Source organism: Electrona antarctica (genome assembly GCF_951216825.1).
Source record: "Electrona antarctica genome assembly, chromosome: 2".
In the NCBI taxonomy this organism is placed as follows: Eukaryota; Metazoa; Chordata; class Actinopteri; order Myctophiformes; family Myctophidae; genus Electrona; species Electrona antarctica.
In genome coordinates, this window is record NC_136807.1 from 28499993 (window position 1) to 28522312 (window position 22320).

The window sequence follows — 22320 nt, forward strand, 5'->3', positions numbered from 1 at the left end:
AAACAAACCCGTCTTGATCACATGACTATGGAGAGCATGTGTACCGATTTGCGTGAAATTTGGATAAAATCTGAAGGAGTAATATTAGAAAATGTGTTTAACATATGTCGGCCGCCTGGTGGCGCTATAAAGAGCAGATGTGAAAAATTCCAGGCAAAGGTTTTTCCTTGGCTTCTAGGGAGTTGGCATACAACGTTATCCACAGATCCGTGCAGTTAGAGGTAAAAACACTTTTTGGCCAGTTATAGCGCCACCATGAGGCTGAGTTGAAAATGTTCATGTGGCATTTCTTCCTCTTAGTGGGAATGTGCGTGCACAATTTCACGGATATCACACGATGTGTTCATGATTTTCAGCATTTTGTTTGAAACTGAGCACTCCTGCGAACTTTGGAAGCCAATCTTAGCCAATCAGGATGGAGTCTGAAACACCCGTCTGAAACACCCGTTTCGTTGAATGGCTCTAGAGAGACTGTGTACCAATTTGCGTGATGTTTGGACCAAATCTGTAGGTGTACTGTCCAAAAACTTGTTTTGTACAAAGCGGCCTCCTGGTGGTGCTATAACAGGCCGTTCTGGAACTTTTGGGGCAGAGGTTCATCGTTGGCATCCAGGGAGTGTGTGTGCAAAATGTGGCATCGACCGGGTTAACGGTGCCGGAGATTAGCTGTTCACAGACGGAAGGACGGATGGACGGACGGACACACACACACACACACGGACACACGGACACACGGACGGACGGACGGACGGAGTGCAAAACATACTCTCTCCCCATGCCTTCGGCCCGGTGGAGACAACAAAACAACAACACCAGTAGGCCTACTCAACATTCATGTATAGAGTATACAATTCTGAGGTGCAATGTAAAAACCAAAAACTGTATATTCATGAAATCAACTATAACTGAAATAAAATAGAAATAAAAAATAAATCATAATGAATTCATAATGAAATTGTCATAATAAATGTAACAGAATTCTTAATATTGTAAGCATCGTGATATTTGGCCATAACTCCCTAAGGGAGCTACCTTTGGGGAAGGGGGTTGTTGCCCAGACAGGGGCCAGACTGGTGAACCGTGGGTCATGGGTTGAATAGTGGGTGAAATGTTACAATGGTAATATGTTGTAAAACAATGAGTAATGGTAATATTTAGTAATGTTTTCACCTTTACAAAAAAATTACAAAATCATTTTTTAATATAATATAATAATTCTTCTTGGTTCTTTGATTTTGTATATAGTGCTTAAATTAGTCCTTTAATGCAGACCGATTAAAACAAGGCAACATAAACCCTTGTTTGTGATCAGATTGACTGCTTAATGAACAGTAAAGACATCAGGATTAGGTTAAACCTGGCTGTTCCATGGTAACTAATGTAGCATCACTTTCATGAAACCGAATCAAGCCTCAAACAAAGTGGAATGCCCAAACATGGGAAACTCTCATTCTACTGCTCTACTGTGTGTGTGTGTGTGTGTGTGTGTGTGTGTGTGTGTGTGTGTGTGTGTGTGTGTGTGTGTGTGTGTGTGTGTGTGTGTGTGTGTGTGTGTGTGTGTGTGTGTGTGTGTGTGTGTGTGTGTGTGTGTGTGTGTGTTCAGCACATCAGTGAGCTGGATGCAATCCTACCTGGAGGGGAGAGAACAGATGGTGGAGGTGAATGGAACACTGCCCCTCCCAGTGAGCTGTGGCGTTCCACAAGGAAGCATACTAGGGCCTTTACTGTTCCTAATATATGTTAACGACATGACTTCAGCTTGTGAAAAACTGAATCCATTCTCTTTGGCTCTAATAGTAATCTCAGCAAGGCAAATGGCTTCTTGGTTAGAGTGGGTGACAATGTTATCACACGTAAAGATGAAATTACCTAAATTCCATCCTGGAGGCTAATCTTTCCGGTGATAAAATGGCCACCAACGTAATCAAAAAAGTCAACCAAAGAACAAGATTCCTTTACAGGATCTCCTCACTGGTCAACATAAACACCTTGAAGACCTTAACAGGAGCCCTCGTACAAGGTTTCTTTGACTATGCATGCACCTCCTGGTACCACAGCACCTCAAAGGCCCTTAAAACTAGGCTCCAGACTTCCCAAAACAAACTGGTCAGGCTCCTACTTGGCCTCACCCCCCGAACCCCTGCCCACTTTGACAGGCTGGAATGGCTTAGGGTCGACGACAGAGTACAGCATCTTGCAATGGGTCTGGTCCACAAGATTCGATACACCACCAAGATACCCATGTACCTGTCTAGTTACTTCCTTAATGTTAACGAAGTCCACACCCACAACACCAGAGGGAGTGCAACGAACCATGTACAACCCAGATTCGGCACAAACAAGGGACTATTATTTTCGCTCCTATGCCACCAAAATGTGGAACGCCCTACCAACAGTCATTAAGACATGCGAATCCCTTGACTCCTTCAAAACCGCTCTCAAAGGGCACCTACGGATGGCTGCAATTCGAAATCTAAAAATCTGAATCCCCCCCCCTTTTCCCTCACTGTATATGTTTCTTTTCCCTTTTTACCTCCATTATGATGAATTCCTGTTCTGTTCTTTGTCTATATAGAAGTGTCTTATTTGTACGTCTCTAAATGTTCTGATGAATTGAACATGGTGGACCCTCTTGTAAACAAGTGTAATGCTTAATTGGGTCGTCCACTCACAGTTAACAGCCTTTGTATTGAGTTTGTGCTTGAAATGTACTGTAATTCTGCAAACTGTTAATAAATATTTCAATCAATCAATCAATCAATCAATCAATCAATCAATCTGTGTGTGTGTGTGTGTGTGTGTGTGTGTGTGTGTGTGTGTGTGTGTGTGTGCGCTGTACACAGGTACATATCCCTTTTCTTTTCTATCCACTAGGGGGCGGTACTGACATACTTTAGGCATGGAGGGTCAAACTCCACGGCTCTCTTTGGCGTCTGACTGTGTCTCTTGTTGTTAGGCAGGTTGTCAGGGGCAGCCAGCAGCACATCAGCTAGCAGCCCCCTAGCTAGCGATTAAAGCGATCTTTATAGCTTAACGATGACATATCTCTCTACCAAAGACAACGACGGGCTGCCACATATCTTCCCTTTCACCCGGATCCGCCCGTTTTGCTCCACAAAAGCATCAGGGACGACTGGGTTGTTGTTTGGTGGAAATCTATTAGAGGTTAGTGGGGTTGTTTGTTATAGCGGCTCTGGTAGCGTATTGCTAACACCAGGAAGCACAGTAAAACAGACGTTTTAGTTGGTTCATTAATGTCTAGGTCATGATGTGCAACGACCAGGAACATTCTATACCGATTGACATTGTCTGCATTAAACACAGTTATAGCTTTTTATTGCAGGCTATTCCAATATCTAACACAATCTTGGCTGTTGGAAAGGTAGCCCTGGTCCAGTGCTTACAGCGAGACAGAGAGAGACTCGCTGTAAGCACTGGACCAGGGCTATAGGCCTATCTCACAGCCCGCTTTCCACGCCCACTTCCGGTAAATAGTGGTGTCTTTAACATTAGCATTTACACGTTTCTTTCTCTGGAGAATCTAAGTACATTTTCTAATGTAAAAATGTGACAGACCAATATTATTATGAAGCAAACAAGATGGTAAATCAGCTCGAACAGATAGAACAAACCTTACCTTGAGAAAACAAAAGTTGTAGACTTCTTAAATTACCTCTGTTAACATGTAGTGTCTATGGAGTGACGTCACGCTATCACCACTAACCCCGAAAGGGGGCGTATTAAGGGGGGCGGGGAAATTCTGTGAGATAGGCTTACTGGTCATCTCACAGTCTCCTCTGCCTCCCCCCCGGGCCCAGATGTAGCCTCTAGCTACCCAAACCCTCCTTTTGTTCATTTAAACAGATATCCCTCTCAACCCTCCAGAACACAATAGCCCACATGAAGTCCACCTCCTGTCCCCTGGATCCCATTCCCACCAGGCTCCTGAAGGAGATCTTACCCACTGTCAGTCCCCATATTTTGTCTATTGTAAACAGCTCCGTATCCTCTGGATCAGTTCCTGCCCTTTTTAAGATTGCGCTTGTCTCCCCCTTGCTCAAAAAGACAAACATTGACCCCTCCTCCCTGAGCAATTACCGACCCATATCTAAACTACCCTTTCTCTCTAAGGTTCTGGAAAGGGTAGTGTTCACTCAGCTCGTGAACCATCTGAGTGGAAACTGCCTTTTTGAGAAATTCCAGTCAGGTTTCCGTGCTCTGCATAGCACGGAAACGGCTCTCCTGAAAGTGGTCAACGACCTTCTTATGGCCGCAGACTCGGGATATTGTTCCATTCTTGTCCTGCTGGACCTGACCGCGGCCTTTGATACTATTGATCATGCGGTCCTTATCAGCCGGCTGGAATACTGTGTGGGCATATCAGGCACTGCCCTGGAGTGGTTTAAATCGTACCTCACTGGCAGACACTTTTCCATCGGGATTGGTGAAGCAACCTCATCTCTAGCCCCCTTACACTGCGGTGTCCCCCAAGGCTCTGGGGGACATCTTCCTGCATCTTGGGTTACTTTTACTTTGGCACGTCCTGTTTCCACCCGCACATAGCTGAGGCCTGCTGGCTTCATACACACACACTGCAGGCACACCTATAGGCGTAATGGCGCGAAAAAAGAATCGCTCACGGCTGGAGTCTCTTCCTGGTTTTTAGACGTCTGGTGGATGGAAAATGAAGCTTGCGCGCGGCTGCAACTTGCAGCGTCGGCGAACTGCAAACGTTCCAATAGCACCGCCCAGGTGTCAAGTGGAAGCCGCGCGCAAGCTTCATTTTCCATCTACCAGCTGTTTCAAAACCAGGAAGTAAAGCCTGGAGGACGTGTTTTATGCTGCTAAGGGACAGGTCGAAATGTATGTAGGGGTACCCCTGGAGGAAATGTAGGTGCCCTGATATAAAATACCATGCCCCTCCCTCTGAATGAAAATATAAATGAAGTACCCTCCCCAAGTGATTAAACAAAAATGAATCGCTCTCCCCTCCCCTAAAAACTAACATGACATTTACCTCAGTAAAATTATGCCTAAACCTATACTAGTATTGAGCTGGTCACACAACAATGGCCATTGACAGTGACACTAGGCAGCTTTGTAAAGCTGTATTAGTAGTTGTGAAGTGGTGTGTTTATGCACAATGCACAACTGCACATTGCACAACCATGCATGTCATCATAGATTGCCAATGCATCTGATAGAAGGATAGATAATAGCAGCAGTATTCGAGTAGGGACTTAAGAGTGGAGAGGACTCGGAGGGTGGAACAGACAACGAGAGTAATCCGAGGTCCCAGAATTCCAGCTGCCCGAAGGTGCCCTTTGAGGGTTTTGAAGGAGCCCTGTTTCACATGTCTTAACACACTTAACGCCATTGGCGTAGAATCCGTAGATCAACGGCAATGAATAAAAGTCATGCTCAACGCCAATGCCGTAGATCAACAGCAAATGGTATTTTCAGTGGAGTACTGTTAATTCGAGTCTTGTGCAACTGCTCTGTCGTGTGATCACATCACACCAGGTACAAAGTATAATCAGAAAAAAACCTGCTTCTTTGTCACAAACCAAAACAAAATTAGTGACACAGGAGAAGAGAGCAATGCGGAGAGGAGAGCAGGAAGAGAGAGGGAGTGTGGCCACTACACCCTGCGAGCAGAGCTCGCTAAAGCACACACATACAAACACGGACGGACGGACGGGCAGACAGAAGACCAGTAGCCCTAGTGTTTATTTGTAGTCGTTTATTGTCAGTGAATCTCTCTGTCTGTCCTGCTCACTCTCTCTCTCTCTGCCCACTCCCGCAGGATAACCGTTGATTTTATCGACAAAAAACAAGTCCAGCACTTCTTTGACTCAACTGGAGATAAACTGCCATGGCTGATTAAGACAAGTTTTGTAACCCTGAAAACCCACAAAAGAGCCTACAAGATTAATTTGCTGGACGTGCCTATAAATACTTTCGCCTGGGAGGATACCAAACGCCAAATGAGGTTAAAACATTTAAGTTCCTTCCATTTGAATCACTTGTTTTAGTCCACTCCTCCCGGTAATTGGGGACCACCTCACTAGCCATAACCTTGAAAATGATCAGCCTCATTTAATTTCCTTGCTAAGAAAAGAGTCATATTTGAATATAACTGGAGTAAGAGGAATACTTGACAATAATGTACCCTTTTTATTTTCTTTGCAGGGCCCGATGTTAAAGGTGAAGAAGATCAAAGTGACCGGAAAGGCGGCCAAAAAAGTAAAATCTTACGGCAATCCAACGACGAAGACTATTACTTATGAATTAAATGCCTTAGAGTTAAGTGCTGATCTAAGGTTGGCCCAACCCGTGGAAGATGGAAAGAAAATAAGAGTGGGTTGGGTCCAAGGGATTAACCACACGGCCACTGAAGCCGTATATGAAAAGGACAAAATAATTGGGGGCAGGTAAGTGTTGACAGTTGCAGTGGTCATCAACCTCTGCTAAATTCACTTCTGTGTTTAGGTCCTCTGTCTCCCCTCCTGCCTTTTCCCTCTCCACCGACAATCAACTAAATTATTTCAACATCTGTCTGACGACCTTAGATCTTGTCGCCCCATTCAAAACCCGTACCAGCACCCCCACCACCGTCTCACCCTGGCTGAATGACCATACTCGCACTCTTAAAAGAGAGCTCAGGAAAGCCATTCGGAAATGGAAATCCACAAAGTTACAAGTGTTTTTTGAAATAATGAAAGATCTCATGAAATCTTATAATAACTCTGTTAAAGAGGCCAGAGCAAATTACTTTTCTGCCCTTATTGCCAAGAACTTTCATAACTCCAGAACCCTTTTCAAAACAATTGAACTCGCTGTCGGCCCCCCCTCAAACCCCAACTTGCTTGCTTCCCCTGAATGGTGCGAACAATTTTTACAATTTTTTTCCAGCAAAATTGATCTCATTAGATCCCAACTGGTCATCTCACAGTCTCCTCTGCCTCCCCCCCGGGCCCAGATGTAGCCTCTAGCTCCCCAAACCCTCCTTTTGTTCATTTAAACAGATATCCCTCTCAACCCTCCAGAACACAATAGCCCACATGAAGTCCACCTCCTGTCCCCTGGATCCCATTCCCACCAGGCTCCTGAAGGAGATCTTACCCACTGTCAGTCCCCATATTTTGTCTATTGTAAACAGCTCCTTATCCTCTGGATCAGTTCCTGCCCTTTTTAAGATTGCGCTTGTCTCCCCCTTGCTCAAAAAGACAAACATTGACCCCTCCTCCCTGAGCAATTACCGACCCATATCTAAACTACCCTTTCTCTCTAAGGTTCTGGAAAGGGTAGTGTTCACTCAGCTCGTGAACCATCTGAGTGGAAACTGCCTTTTTGAGAAATTCCAGTCAGGTTTCCGTGCTCTGCATAGCACGGAAACGGCTCTCCTGAAAGTGGTCAATGACCTTCTTATGGCCGCAGACTCGGGATATTGTTCCATTCTTGTCCTGCTGGACCTGACCGCGGCCTTTGATACTATTGATCATGCGTCCTTATCAGCCGGCTGGAATACTGTGTGGGCATATCAGGCACTGCCCTGGAGTGGTTTAAATCGTACCTCACTGGCAGACACTTTTCCATCGGGATTGGTGAAGCAACCTCATCTCTAGCCCCCTTACACTGCGGTGTCCCCCAAGGCTCTGGGGGACATCTTCCTGCATCTTGGGTTACTTTTACTTTGGCACGTCCTGTTTCCACCCGCACATAGCTGAGGCCTGCTGGCTTCATACACACACACTGCAGGCACACCTATAGGCGTAATGGCGCGAAAAAAGAATCGCTCACGGCTGGAGTCTCTTCCTGGTTTTTAGACGTCTGGTGGATGGAAAATGAAGCTTGCGCACGGCTGCAACTTGCAGCGTCGGCGAACTGCAAACGTTCCAATAGCACTGCCCAGGTGTCAAGTGGAAGCCGCGCGCAAGCTTCATTTTCCATCTACCAGCTGTTTCAAAACCAGGAAGTAAAGCCTGGAGGACGTGTTTTATGCTGCTAAGGGACAGGTCGAAATGTATGTAGGGGTACCCCTGGAGGAAATGTAGGTGCCCTGATATAAAATACCATGCCCCTCCCTCTGAATGAAAATATAAATTAAGTACCCTCCCCAAGTGATTAAACAAAAATGAATCGCTCTCCCCTCCCCTAAAAACTAACATGACATTTACCTCAGTAAAATTATGCCTAAACCTATACTAGTATTTAGCTGGTCACACAACAATGGCCATTGACAGTGACACTAGGCAGCTTTGTAAAGCTGTATTAGTAGTTGTGAAGTGGTGTGTTTATGCACAATGCACAACTGCACTTTGCACAACCATGCATGTCATCATAGATTGCCAATGCATCTGATAGAAGGATAGATAATAGCAGCAGTATTCGAGTAGGGACTTAAGAGTGGAGAGGACTCGGAGGGTGGAACAGACAACGAGAGTAATCCGAGGTCCCAGAATTCCAGCTGCCCGAAGGTGCCCTTTGAGGGTTTTGAAGGAGCCCTGTTTCACATGTCTTAACACACTTAACGCCATTGGCGTAGAATCCGTAGATCAACGGCAATGAATAAAAGTCATGCTCAACGCCAATGCCGTAGATCAACAGCAAATGGTCTTTTCAGTGGAGTACTGTTAATTCGAGTCTTGTGCAACTGCTCTAGTCGTGTGATCACATCACACCAGGTACAAAGTATAATCAGAAAAAAACCTGCTTCTTTGTCACAAACCAAAACAAAATTAGTGACACAGGAGAAGAGAGCAATGCGGAGAGGAGAGCAGGAAGAGAGAGGGAGTGTGGCCACTACACCCTGCGAGCAGAGCTCGCTAAAGCACACACATACAAACACGGACGGACGGACGGGCAGACAGAAGACCAGTAGCCCTAGTGTTTATTTGTAGTCGTTTATTGTCAGTGAATCTCTCTGTCTGTCCTGCTCACTCTCTCTCTCTCTGCCCACTCCCGCAGGATAACCGTTGATTTTATCGACAAAAACCAAGTCCAGCACTTCTTTGACTCAACTGGAGATAAACTGCCATGGCTGACTAAGAGAAGTTTTGTAACCCTGAAAACCCACAAAAGAGCCTACAAGATTAATTTGCTGGACGTGCCTATAAATACTTTCGCCTGGGAGGATACCAAACGCCAAATGAGGTTAAAACATTTAAGTTCCTTTCATTTGAATCACTTGTTTTAGTCCACTCCTCCCGGTAATTGGGGACCACCTCACTAGCCATAACCTTGAAAATGATCAGCCTCATTTAATTTCCTTGCTAAGAAAAGAGTCATATTTGAATATAACTGGAGTAAGAGGAATACTTGACAATAATGTACCCTTTTTATTTTCTTTGCAGGGCCCGATGTTAAAGGTGAAGAAGATCAAAGTGACCGGAAAGGCGGCCAAAAAAGTAAAGTCTTACGGCAATCCAACGACGAAGACTATTACTTATGAATGAAATGCCTTAGAGTTAAGTGCTGATCTAAGGTTGGCCCAACCCGTGGAAGATGGAAAGAAAATAAGAGTGGGTTGGGTCCAAGGGATTAACCACACGGCCACTGAAGCCGTATATGAAAAGGACAAAATAATTGGGGGCAGGTAAGTGTTGACAGTTGCAGTGGTCATCAACCTCTGCTAAATTCCCTTCTGTGTTTAGGTCCTCTGTCTCCCCTCCTGCCTTTTCCCTCTCCACCGACAATCAACTAAATTATTTCAACAACATCTGTCTGACGACCTTAGATCTTGTCGCCCCATTCAAAACCCGTACCAGCACCCCCACCACCATCTCACCTTGGCTGAATGACCATACTCGCACTCTTAAAAGAGAGCTCAGGAAAGCCATTCGGAAATGGAAATCCACAAAGTTACAAGTGTTTTTTGAAATAATGAAAGATCTCATGAAATCTTATAATAACTCTGTTAAAGAGGCCAGAGCAAATTACTTTTCTGCCCTTATTGCCAAGAACTTTCATAACTCCAGAACCCTTTTCAAAACAATTGAACTCGCTGTCGGCCCCCCCTCCAACCCCAACTTGCTTGCTTCCCCTGAAAGGTGCGAACAATTTTTACAATTTTTTTCCAGCAAAATTGATCTCATTAGATCCCAACTGGTCATGCCTATAAATACTTTCGCCTGGGAGGATACCAAACGCCAAATGAGGTTAAAACATTTAAGTTCCTTCCATTTGAATCACTTGTTTGAGTCCACTCCTCCCGGTAATTGGGGACCACCTCACTAGCCATAACCTTGAAAATGATCAGCCTCATTTAATTTCCTTGCTAAGAAAAGAGTCATATTTGAATATAACTGGAGTAAGAGGAATACTTGACAATAATGTACCCTTTTTATTTTCTTTGCAGGGCCCGATGTTAAAGGTGAAGAAGATCAAAGTGACCGGAAAGGCGGCCAAAAAAGTAAAGTCTTACGGCAATCCAACGACGAAGACTATTACTTATGAATTAAATGCCTTAGAGTTAAGTGCTGATCTAAGGTTGGCCCAACCCGTGGAAGATGGAAAGAAAATAAGAGTGGGTTGGGTCCAAGGGATTAACCACACGGCCACTGAAGCCGTATATGAAAAGGACAAAATAATTGGGGGCAGGTAAGTGTTGACAGTTGCAGTGGTCATCAACCTCTGCTAAATTCACTTCTGTGTTTAGGTCCTCTGTCTCCCCTCCTGCCTTTTCCCTCTCCACCGACAATCAACTAAATTATTTCAACAACATCTGTCTGACGACCTTAGATCTTGTCGCCCCATTCAAAACCCGTACCAGCACCCCCACCACCATCTCACCTTGGCTGAATGACCATACTCGCACTCTTAAAAGAGAGCTCAGGAAAGCCATTCGGAAATGGAAATCCACAAAGTTACAAGTGTTTTTTTAAATAATGAAAGATCTCATGAAATCTTATAATAACTCCGTTAAAGAGTCCAGAGCAAATTACTTTTCTGCCCTTATTGCCAAGAACTTTCATAACTCCAGAACCCTTTTCAAAACAATTGAACTCGCTGTCGGCCCCCCCTCCAACCCCAACTAGCTTGCTTCCCCTGAATGGTGCGAACAATTAAAAAAAAAAAATTCCAGCAAAATTGATCTCATTATATCCCAACTGGTCATCTCACAGTCTCCTCTGCTTCCCCCCCCGGGCCCAGATGTAGCCTCTAGCTCCCCAAACCCTCCTTTTGTTCATTTAAACAGATATCCCTCTCAACCCTCCAGAACACAATAGCCCACATGAAGTCCACCTCCTGTCCCCTGGATCCCATTCCCACCAGGCTCCTGAAGGAGATCTTACCCACTGTCAGTCCCCATTTTTTGTCTATTGTAAACAGCTCCTTATCCTCTGGATCAGTTCCTGCCCTTTTTAAGATTGCGCTTGTCTCCCCCTTGCTCAAAAAGACAAACATTGACCCCTCCTCCCTGAGCAATTACCGACCCATATCTAAACTACCCTTTCTCTCTAAGGTTCTGGAAAGGGTAGTGTTCACTCAGCTCGTGAACCATCTGAGTGGAAACTGCCTTTTTGAGAAATTCCAGTCAGGTTTCCGTGCTCTGCATAGCACGGAAACGGCTCTCCTGAAAGTGGTCAATGACCTTCTTATGGCCGCAGACTCGGGATATTGTTCCATTCTTGTCCTGCTGGACCTGACCGCGGCCTTTGATACTATTGATCATGCGTCCTTATCAGCCGGCTGGAATACTGTGTGGGCATATCAGGCACTGCCCTGGAGTGGTTTAAATCGTACCTCACTGGCAGACACTTTTCCATCGGGATTGGTGAAGCAACCTCATCTCTAGCCCCCTTACACTGCGGTGTCCCCCAAGGCTCTGGGGGACATCTTCCTGCATCTTGGGTTACTTTTACTTTGGCACGTCCTGTTTCCACCCGCACATAGCTGAGGCCTGCTGGCTTCATACACACACACTGCAGGCACACCTATAGGCGTAATGGCGCGAAAAAAGAATCGCTCACGGCTGGAGTCTCTTCCTGGTTTTTAGACGTCTGGTGGATGGAAAATGAAGCTTGCGCACGGCTGCAACTTGCAGCGTCGGCGAACTGCAAACGTTCCAAAAGCACTGCCCAGGTGTCAAGTGGAAGCCGCGCGCAAGCTTCATTTTCCATCTACCAGCTGTTTCAAAACCAGGAAGTAAAGCCTGGAGGACGTGTTTTATGCTGCTAAGGGACAGGTCGAAATGTATGTAGGGGTACCCCTGGAGGAAATGTAGGTGCCCTGATATAAAATACCATGCCCCTCCCTCTGAATGAAAATATAAATTAAGTACCCTCCCCAAGTGATTAAACAAAAATGAATCGCTCTCCCCTCCCCTAAAAACTAACATGACATTTACCTCAGTAAAATTATGCCTAAACCTATACTAGTATTTAGCTGGTCACACAACAATGGCCATTGACAGTGACACTAGGCAGCTTTGTAAAGCTGTATTAGTAGTTGTGAAGTGGTGTGTTTATGCACAATGCACAACTGCACATTGCACAACCATGCATGTCATCATAGATTGCCAATGCATCTGATAGAAGGATAGATAATAGCAGCAGTATTCGAGTAGGGACTTAAGAGTGGAGAGGACTCGGAGGGTGGAACAGACAACGAGAGTAATCCGAGGTCCCAGAATTCCAGCTGCCCGAAGGTGCCCTTTGAGGGTTTTGAAGGAGCCCTGTTTCACATGTCTTAACACACTTAACGCCATTGGCGTAGAATCCGTAGATCAACGGCAATGAATAAAAGTCATGCTCAACGCCAATGCCGTAGATCAACAGCAAATGGTCTTTTCAGTGGAGTACTGTTAATTCGAGTCTTGTGCAACTGCTCTAGTCGTGTGATCACATCACACCAGGTACAAAGTATAATCAGAAAAAAACCTGCTTCTTTGTCACAAACCAAAACAAAATTAGTGACACAGGAGAAGAGAGCAATGCGGAGAGGAGAGCAGGAAGAGAGAGGAAGTGTGGCCACTACACCCTGCGAGCAGAGCTCGCTAAAGCACACACATACAAACACGGACGGGCAGACAGAAGACCAGTAGCCCTAGTGTTTATTTGTAGTCGTTTATTGTCAGTGAATCTCTCTGTCTGTCCTGCTCACTCTCTCTCTCTCTGCCCACTCCCGCAGGATAACCGTTGATTTTATCGACAAAAACCAAGTCCAGCACTTCTTTGACTCAACTGGAGATAAACTGCCATGGCTGACTAAGAGAAGTTTTGTAACCCTGAAAACCCACAAAAGAGCCTACAAGATTAATTTGCTGGACGTGCCTATAAATACTTTCGCCTGGGAGGATACCAAACGCCAAATGAGGTTAAAACATTTAAGTTCCTTCCATTTGAATCACTTGTTTTAGTCCACTCCTCCCGGTAATTGGGGACCACCTCACTAGCCATAACCTTGAAAATGATCAGCCTCATTTAATTTCCTTGCTAAGAAAAGAGTCATATTTGAATATAACTGGAGTAAGAGGAATACTTGACAATAATGTACCCTTTTTATTTTCTTTGCAGGGCCCGATGTTAAAGGTGAAGAAGATCAAAGTGACCGGAAAGGCGGCCAAAAAAGTAAAGTCTTACGGCAATCCAACGACGAAGACTATTACTTATGAATGAAATGCCTTAGAGTTAAGTGCTGATCTAAGGTTGGCCCAACCCGTGGAAGATGGAAAGAAAATAAGAGTGGGTTGGGTCCAAGGGATTAACCACACGGCCACTGAAGCCGTATATGAAAAGGACAAAATAATTGGGGGCAGGTAAGTGTTGACAGTTGCAGTGGTCATCAACCTCTGCTAAATTCACTTCTGTGTTTAGGTCCTCTGTCTCCCCTCCTGCCTTTTCCCTCTCCACCGACAATCAACTAAATTATTTCAACAACATCTGTCTGACGACCTTAGATCTTGTCGCCCCATTCAAAACCCGTACCAGCACCCCCACCACCATCTCACCCTGGCTGAATGACCATACTCGCACTCTTAAAAGAGAGCTCAGGAAAGCCATTCGGAAATGGAAATCCACAAAGTTACAAGTGTTTTTTGAAATAATGAAAGATCTCATGAAATCTTATAATAACTCTGTTAAAGAGGCCAGAGCAAATTACTTTTCTGCCCTTATTGCCAAGAACTTTCATAACTCCAGAACCCTTTTCAAAACAATTGAACTCGCTGTCGGCCCCCCCTCCAACCCCAACTAGCTTGCTTCCCCTGAATGGTGCGAACAATTTTTACAATTGTTTTCCAGCAAAATTGATCTCATTAGATCCCAACTGGTCATGCCTATAAATACTTTCGCCTGGGAGGATACCAAACGCCAAATGAGGTTAAAACATTCAAGTTCCTTCCATTTGAATCACTTGTTTTAGTCCACTCCTCCCGGTAATTGGGGACCACCTCACTAGCCATAACCTTGAAAATGATCAGCCTCATTTAATTTCCTTGCTAAGAAAAGAGTCATATTTGAATATAACTGGAGTAAGAGGAATACTTGACAATAATGTACCCTTTTTATTTTCTTTGCAGGGCCCGATGTTAAAGGTGAAGAAGATCAAAGTGACCGGAAAGGCGGCCAAAAAAGTAAAGTCTTACGGCAATCCAACGACGAAGACTATTACTTATGAATGAAATGCCTTAGAGTTAGGTGCTGATCTAAGGTTGGCCCAACCCGTGGAAGATGGAAAGAAAATAAGAGTGGGTTGGGTCCAAGGGATTAACCACACGGCCACTGAAGCCGTATATGAAAAGGACAAAATAATTGGGGGCAGGTAAGTGTTGACAGTTGCAGTGGTCATCAACCTCTGCTAAATTCACTTCTGTGTTTAGGTCCTCTGTCTCCCCTCCTGCCTTTTCCCTCTCCACCGACAATCAACTAAATTATTTCAACAACATCTGTCTGACGACCTTAGATCTTGTCGCCCCATTCAAAACCCGTACCAGCACCCCCACCACCATCTCACCCTGGCTGAATGACCATACTCGCACTCTTAAAAGAGAGCTCAGGAAAGCCATTCGGAAATGGAAATCCACAAAGTTACAAGTGTTTTTTGAAATAATGAAAGATCTCATGAAATCTTATAATAACTCTGTTAAAGAGGCCAGAGCAAATTACTTTTCTGCCCTTATTGCCAAGAACTTTCATAACTCCAGAACCCTTTTCAAAACAATTGAACTCGCTGTCGGCCCCCCCTCCAACCCCAACTTGCTTGCTTCCCCTGAATGGTGCGAACAATTTAAAAAAAAAAAATCCAGCAAAATTGATCTCATTAGATCCCAACTGGTCATGCCTATAAATACTTTCGCCTGGGAGGATACCAAACGCCAAATGAGGTTAAAACATTTAAGTTCCTTCCATTTGAATCACTTGTTTTAGTCCACTCCTCCCGGTAATTGGGGACCACCTCACTAGCCATAACCTTGAAAATGATCAGCCTCATTTAATTTCCTTGCCAAGAAAAGAGTCATATTTGAATATAACTGGAGTAAGAGGAATACTTGACAATAATGTACCCTTTTTATTTTCTTTGCAGGGCCCGATGTTAAAGGTGAAGAAGATCAAAGTGACCGGAAAGGCGGCCAAAAAAGTAAAGTCTTACGGCAATCCAACGACGAAGACTATTACTTATGAATTAAATGCCTTAGAGTTAAGTGCTGATCTAAGGTTGGCCCAACCCGTGGAAGATGGAAAGAAAATAAGAGTTGGTTGGGTCCAAGGGATTAACCACACGGCCACTGAAGCCGTATATGAAAAGGACAAAATAATTGGGGGCAGGTAAGTGTTGACAGTTGCAGTGGTCATCAACCTCTGCTAAATTCACTTCTGTGTTTAGGTCCTCTTTCTCCCCTCCTGCCTTTTCCCTCTCCACCGACAATCAACTCAATTATTTCAACAACATCTGTCTGACGACCTTAGATCTTGTCGCCCCATTCAAAACCCATACCAGCACCCCCACCACCATCTCACCCTGGCTGAATGACCATACTCGCACTCTTAAAAGAGAGCTCAGGAAAGCCATTCGGAAATGGAAATCCACAAAGTTACAAGTGTTTTTTGAAATAATGAAAGATCTCATGAAATCTTATAATAACTCTGTTAAAGAGGCCAGAGCAAATTACTTTTCTGCCCTTATTGCCAAGAACTTTCATAACTCCAGAACCCTTTTCAAAACAATTGAACTCGCTGTCGGCCCCCCCTCAAACCCCAACTTGCTTGCTTCCCCTGAATGGTGCGAACAATTTTTACAATTTTTTTCCAGCAAAATTGATCTCATTAGATCCCAACTGGTCATCTCACAGTCTCCTCTGCTTCCCCCCCCGGGCCCAGATGTAGCCTCTAGCTCCCCAAACCCTCCTTTTGTTCATTTAAACAGATATCCCTCTCAACCCTCCAGAACACAATAGCCCACATGAAGTCCACCTCCTGTCCCCTGGATCCCATTCCCACCAGGCTCCTGAAGGAGATCTTACCCACTGTCAGTCCCCATATTTTGTCTATTGTAAACAGCTCCTTATCCTCTGGATCAGTTCCTGCCCTTTTTAAGATTGCGCTTGTCTCCCCCTTGCTCAAAAAGACAAACATTGACCCCTCCTCCCTGAGCAATTACCGACCCATATCTAAACTACCCTTTCTCTCTAAGGTTCTGGAAAGGGTAGTGTTCACTCAGCTCGTGAACCATCTGAGTGGAAACTGCCTTTTTGAGAAATTCCAGTCAGGTTTCCGTGCTCTGCATAGCACGGAAACGGCTCTCCTGAAAGTGGTCAATGACCTTCTTATGGCCGCAGACTCGGGATATTGTTCCATTCTTGTCCTGCTGGACCTGACCGCGGCCTTTGATACTATTGATCATGCGTCCTTATCAGCCGGCTGGAATACTGTGTGGGCATATCAGGCACTGCCCTGGAGTGGTTTAAATCGTACCTCACTGGCAGACACTTTTCCATCGGGATTGGTGAAGCAACCTCATCTCTAGCCCCCTTACACTGCGGTGTCCCCCAAGGCTCTGGGGGACATCTTCCTGCATCTTGGGTTACTTTTACTTTGGCACGTCCTGTTTCCACCCGCACATAGCTGAGGCCTGCTGGCTTCATACACACACACTGCAGGCACACCTATAGGCGTAATGGCGCGAAAAAAGAATCGCTCACGGCTGGAGTCTCTTCCTGGTTTTTAGACGTCTGGTGGATGGAAAATGAAGCTTGCGCACGGCTGCAACTTGCAGCGTCGGCGAACTGCAAACGTTCCAAAAGCACTGCCCAGGTGTCAAGTGGAAGCCGCGCGCAAGCTTCATTTTCCATCTACCAGCTGTTTCAAAACCAGGAAGTAAAGCCTGGAGGACGTGTTTTATGCTGCTAAGGGACAGGTCGAAATGTATGTAGGGGTACCCCTGGAGGAAATGTAGGTGCCCTGATATAAAATACCATGCCCCTCCCTCTGAATGAAAATATAAATTAAGTACCCTCCCCAAGTGATTAAACAAAAATGAATCGCTCTCCCCTCCCCTAAAAACTAACATGACATTTACCTCAGTAAAATTATGCCTAAACCTATACTAGTATTTAGCTGGTCACACAACAATGGCCATTGACAGTGACACTAGGCAGCTTTGTAAAGCTGTATTAGTAGTTGTGAAGTGGTGTGTTTATGCACAATGCACAACTGCACATTGCACAACCATGCATGTCATCATAGATTGCCAATGCATCTGATAGAAGGATAGATAATAGCAGCAGTATTCGAGTAGGGACTTAAGAGTGGAGAGGACTCGGAGGGTGGAACAGACAACGAGAGTAATCCGAGGTCCCAGAATTCCAGCTGCCCGAAGGTGCCCTTTGAGGGTTTTGAAGGAGCCCTGTTTCACATGTCTTAACACACTTAACGCCATTGGCGTAGAATCCGTAGATCAACGGCAATGAATAAAAGTCATGCTCAACGCCAATGCCGTAGATCAACAGCAAATGGTCTTTTCAGTGGAGTACTGTTAATTCGAGTCTTGTGCAACTGCTCTAGTCGTGTGATCACATCACACCAGGTACAAAGTATAATCAGAAAAAAACCTGCTTCTTTGTCACAAACCAAAACAAAATTAGTGACACAGGAGAAGAGAGCAATGCGGAGAGGAGAGCAGGAAGAGAGAGGAAGTGTGGCCACTACACCCTGCGAGCAGAGCTCGCTAAAGCACACACATACAAACACGGACGGGCAGACAGAAGACCAGTAGCCCTAGTGTTTATTTGTAGTCGTTTATTGTCAGTGAATCTCTCTGTCTGTCCTGCTCACTCTCTCTCTCTCTGCCCACTCCCGCAGGATAACCGTTGATTTTATCGACAAAAACCAAGTCCAGCACTTCTTTGACTCAACTGGAGATAAACTGCCATGGCTGACTAAGACAAGTTTTGTAACCCTGAAAACCCACAAAAGAGCCTACAAGATTAATTTGCTGGACGTGCCTATAAATACTTTCGCCTGGGAGGATACCAAACGCCAAATAAGGTTAAAACATTTAAGTTCCTTCCATTTGAATCACTTGTTTTAGTCCACTCCTCCCGGTAATTGGGGACCACCTCACTAGCCATAACCTTGAAAATGATCAGCCTCATTTAATTTCCTTGCCAAGAAAAGAGTCATATTTGAATATAACTGGAGTAAGAGGAATACTTGACAATAATGTACCCTTTTTATTTTCTTTGCAGGGCCCGATGTTAAAGGTGAAGAAGATCAAAGTGACCGGAAAGGCGGCCAAAAAAGTAAAGTCTTACGGCAATCCAACGACGAAGACTATTACTTATGAATTAAATGCCTTAGAGTTAAGTGCTGATCTAAGGTTGGCCCAACCCGTGGAAGATGGAAAGAAAATAAGAGTTGGTTGGGTCCAAGGGATTAACCACACGGCCACTGAAGCCGTATATGAAAAGGACAAAATAATTGGGGGCAGGTAAGTGTTGACAGTTGCAGTGGTCATCAACCTCTGCTAAATTCACTTCTGTGTTTAGGTCCTCTTTCTCCCCTCCTGCCTTTTCCCTCTCCACCGACAATCAACTCAATTATTTCAACAACATCTGTCTGACGACCTTAGATCTTGTCGCCCCATTCAAAACCCATACCAGCACCCCCACCACCATCTCACCCTGGCTGAATGACCATACTCGCACTCTTAAAAGAGAGCTCAGGAAAGCCATTCGGAAATGGAAATCCACAAAGTTACAAGTGTTTTTTGAAATAATGAAAGATCTCATGAAATCTTATAATAACTCTGTTAAAGAGGCCAGAGCAAATTACTTTTCTGCCCTTATTGCCAAGAACTTTCATAACTCCAGAACCCTTTTCAAAACAATTGAACTCGCTGTCGGCCCCCCCTCAAACCCCAACTTGCTTGCTTCCCCTGAATGGTGCGAACAATTTTTACAATTTTTTTCCAGCAAAATTGATCTCATTAGATCCCAACTGGTCATCTCACAGTCTCCTCTGCTTCCCCCCCCGGGCCCAGATGTAGCCTCTAGCTCCCCAAACCCTCCTTTTGTTCATTTAAACAGATATCCCTCTCAACCCTCCAGAACACAATAGCCCACATGAAGTCCACCTCCTGTCCCCTGGATCCCATTCCCACCAGGCTCCTGAAGGAGATCTTACCCACTGTCAGTCCCCATATTTTGTCTATTGTAAACAGCTCCTTATCCTCTGGATCAGTTCCTGCCCTTTTTAAGATTGCGCTTGTCTCCCCCTTGCTCAAAAAGACAAACATTGACCCCTCCTCCCTGAGCAATTACCGACCCATATCTAAACTACCCTTTCTCTCTAAGGTTCTGGAAAGGGTAGTGTTCACTCAGCTCGTGAACCATCTGAGTGGAAACTGCCTTTTTGAGAAATTCCAGTCAGGTTTCCGTGCTCTGCATAGCACGGAAACGGCTCTCCTGAAAGTGGTCAATGACCTTCTTATGGCCGCAGACTCGGGATATTGTTCCATTCTTGTCCTGCTGGACCTGACCGCGGCCTTTGATACTATTGATCATGCGTCCTTATCAGCCGGCTGGAATACTGTGTGGGCATATCAGGCACTGCCCTGGAGTGGTTTAAATCGTACCTCACTGGCAGACACTTTTCCATCGGGATTGGTGAAGCAACCTCATCTCTAGCCCCCTTACACTGCGGTGTCCCCCAAGGCTCTGGGGGACATCTTCCTGCATCTTGGGTTACTTTTACTTTGGCACGTCCTGTTTCCACCCGCACATAGCTGAGGCCTGCTGGCTTCATACACACACACTGCAGGCACACCTATAGGCGTAATGGCGCGAAAAAAGAATCGCTCACGGCTGGAGTCTCTTCCTGGTTTTTAGACGTCTGGTGGATGGAAAATGAAGCTTGCGCACGGCTGCAACTTGCAGCGTCGGCGAACTGCAAACGTTCCAAAAGCACTGCCCAGGTGTCAAGTGGAAGCCGCGCGCAAGCTTCATTTTCCATCTACCAGCTGTTTCAAAACCAGGAAGTAAAGCCTGGAGGACGTGTTTTATGCTGCTAAGGGACAGGTCGAAATGTATGTAGGGGTACCCCTGGAGGAAATGTAGGTGCCCTGATATAAAATACCATGCCCCTCCCTCTGAATGAAAATATAAATTAAGTACCCTCCCCAAGTGATTAAACAAAAATGAATCGCTCTCCCCTCCCCTAAAAACTAACATGACATTTACCTCAGTAAAATTATGCCTAAACCTATACTAGTATTTAGCTGGTCACACAACAATGGCCATTGACAGTGACACTAGGCAGCTTTGTAAAGCTGTATTAGTAGTTGTGAAGTGGTGTGTTTATGCACAATGCACAACTGCACATTGCACAACCATGCATGTCATCATAGATTGCCAATGCATCTGATAGAAGGATAGATAATAGCAGCAGTATTCGAGTAGGGACTTAAGAGTGGAGAGGACTCGGAGGGTGGAACAGACAACGAGAGTAATCCGAGGTCCCAGAATTCCAGCTGCCCGAAGGTGCCCTTTGAGGGTTTTGAAGGAGCCCTGTTTCACATGTCTTAACACACTTAACGCCATTGGCGTAGAATCCGTAGATCAACGGCAATGAATAAAAGTCATGCTCAACGCCAATGCCGTAGATCAACAGCAAATGGTCTTTTCAGTGGAGTACTGTTAATTCGAGTCTTGTGCAACTGCTCTAGTCGTGTGATCACATCACACCAGGTACAAAGTATAATCAGAAAAAAACCTGCTTCTTTGTCACAAACCAAAACAAAATTAGTGACACAGGAGAAGAGAGCAATGCGGAGAGGAGAGCAGGAAGAGAGAGGAAGTGTGGCCACTACACCCTGCGAGCAGAGCTCGCTAAAGCACACACATACAAACACGGACGGGCAGACAGAAGACCAGTAGCCCTAGTGTTTATTTGTAGTCGTTTATTGTCAGTGAATCTCTCTGTCTGTCCTGCTCACTCTCTCTCTCTCTGCCCACTCCCGCAGGATAACCGTTGATTTTATCGACAAAAACCAAGTCCAGCACTTCTTTGACTCAACTGGAGATAAACTGCCATGGCTGACTAAGACAAGTTTTGTAACCCTGAAAACCCACAAAAGAGCCTACAAGATTAATTTGCTGGACGTGCCTATAAATACTTTCGCCTGGGAGGATACCAAACGCCAAATAAGGTTAAAACATTTAAGTTCCTTCCATTTGAATCACTTGTTTTAGTCCACTCCTCCCGGTAATTGGGGACCACCTCACTAGCCATAACCTTGAAAATGATCAGCCTCATTTAATTTCCTTGCTAAGAAAAGAGTCATATTTGAATATAACTGGAGTAAGAGGAATACTTGACAATAATGTACCCTTTTTATTTTCTTTGCAGGGCCCGATGTTAAAGGTGAAGAAGATCAAAGTGACCGGAAAGGCGGCCAAAAAAGTAAAGTCTTACGGCAATCCAACGACGAAGACTATTACTTATGAATGAAATGCCTTAGAGTTAAGTGCTGATCTAAGGTTGGCCCAACCCGTGGAAGATGGAAAGAAAATAAGAGTGGGTTGGGTCCAAGGGATTAACCACACGGCCACTGAAGCCGTATATGAAAAGGACAAAATAATTGGGGGCAGGTAAGTGTTGACAGTTGCAGTGGTCATCAACCTCTGCTAAATTCACTTCTGTGTTTAGGTCCTCTGTCTCCCCTCCTGCCTTTTCCCTCTCCACCGACAATCAACTAAATTATTTCAACAACATCTGTCTGACGACCTTAGATCTTGTCGCCCCATTCAAAACCCGTACCAGCACCCCCACCACCATCTCACCCTGGCTGAATGACCATACTCGCACTCTTAAAAGAGAG

General features: G+C 45.1%; 1 protein-coding gene across 1 annotated transcript in view; it reads left to right on the forward strand.

Moving 5' to 3' along the window:
- Positions 1-3035: 3035 nt before the first annotated feature.
- The window catches only part of LOC306914445 (transmembrane prolyl 4-hydroxylase-like), a 70656-nt gene continuing 51371 nt past the window's right edge, over positions 3036-22320 (forward strand). The window contains exon 1 of the mRNA XM_079491468.1: positions 3036-3165. The gene's annotated coding sequence lies outside the window, so the exon portion shown is untranslated. The remainder of the gene's footprint in view (positions 3166-22320) is intronic.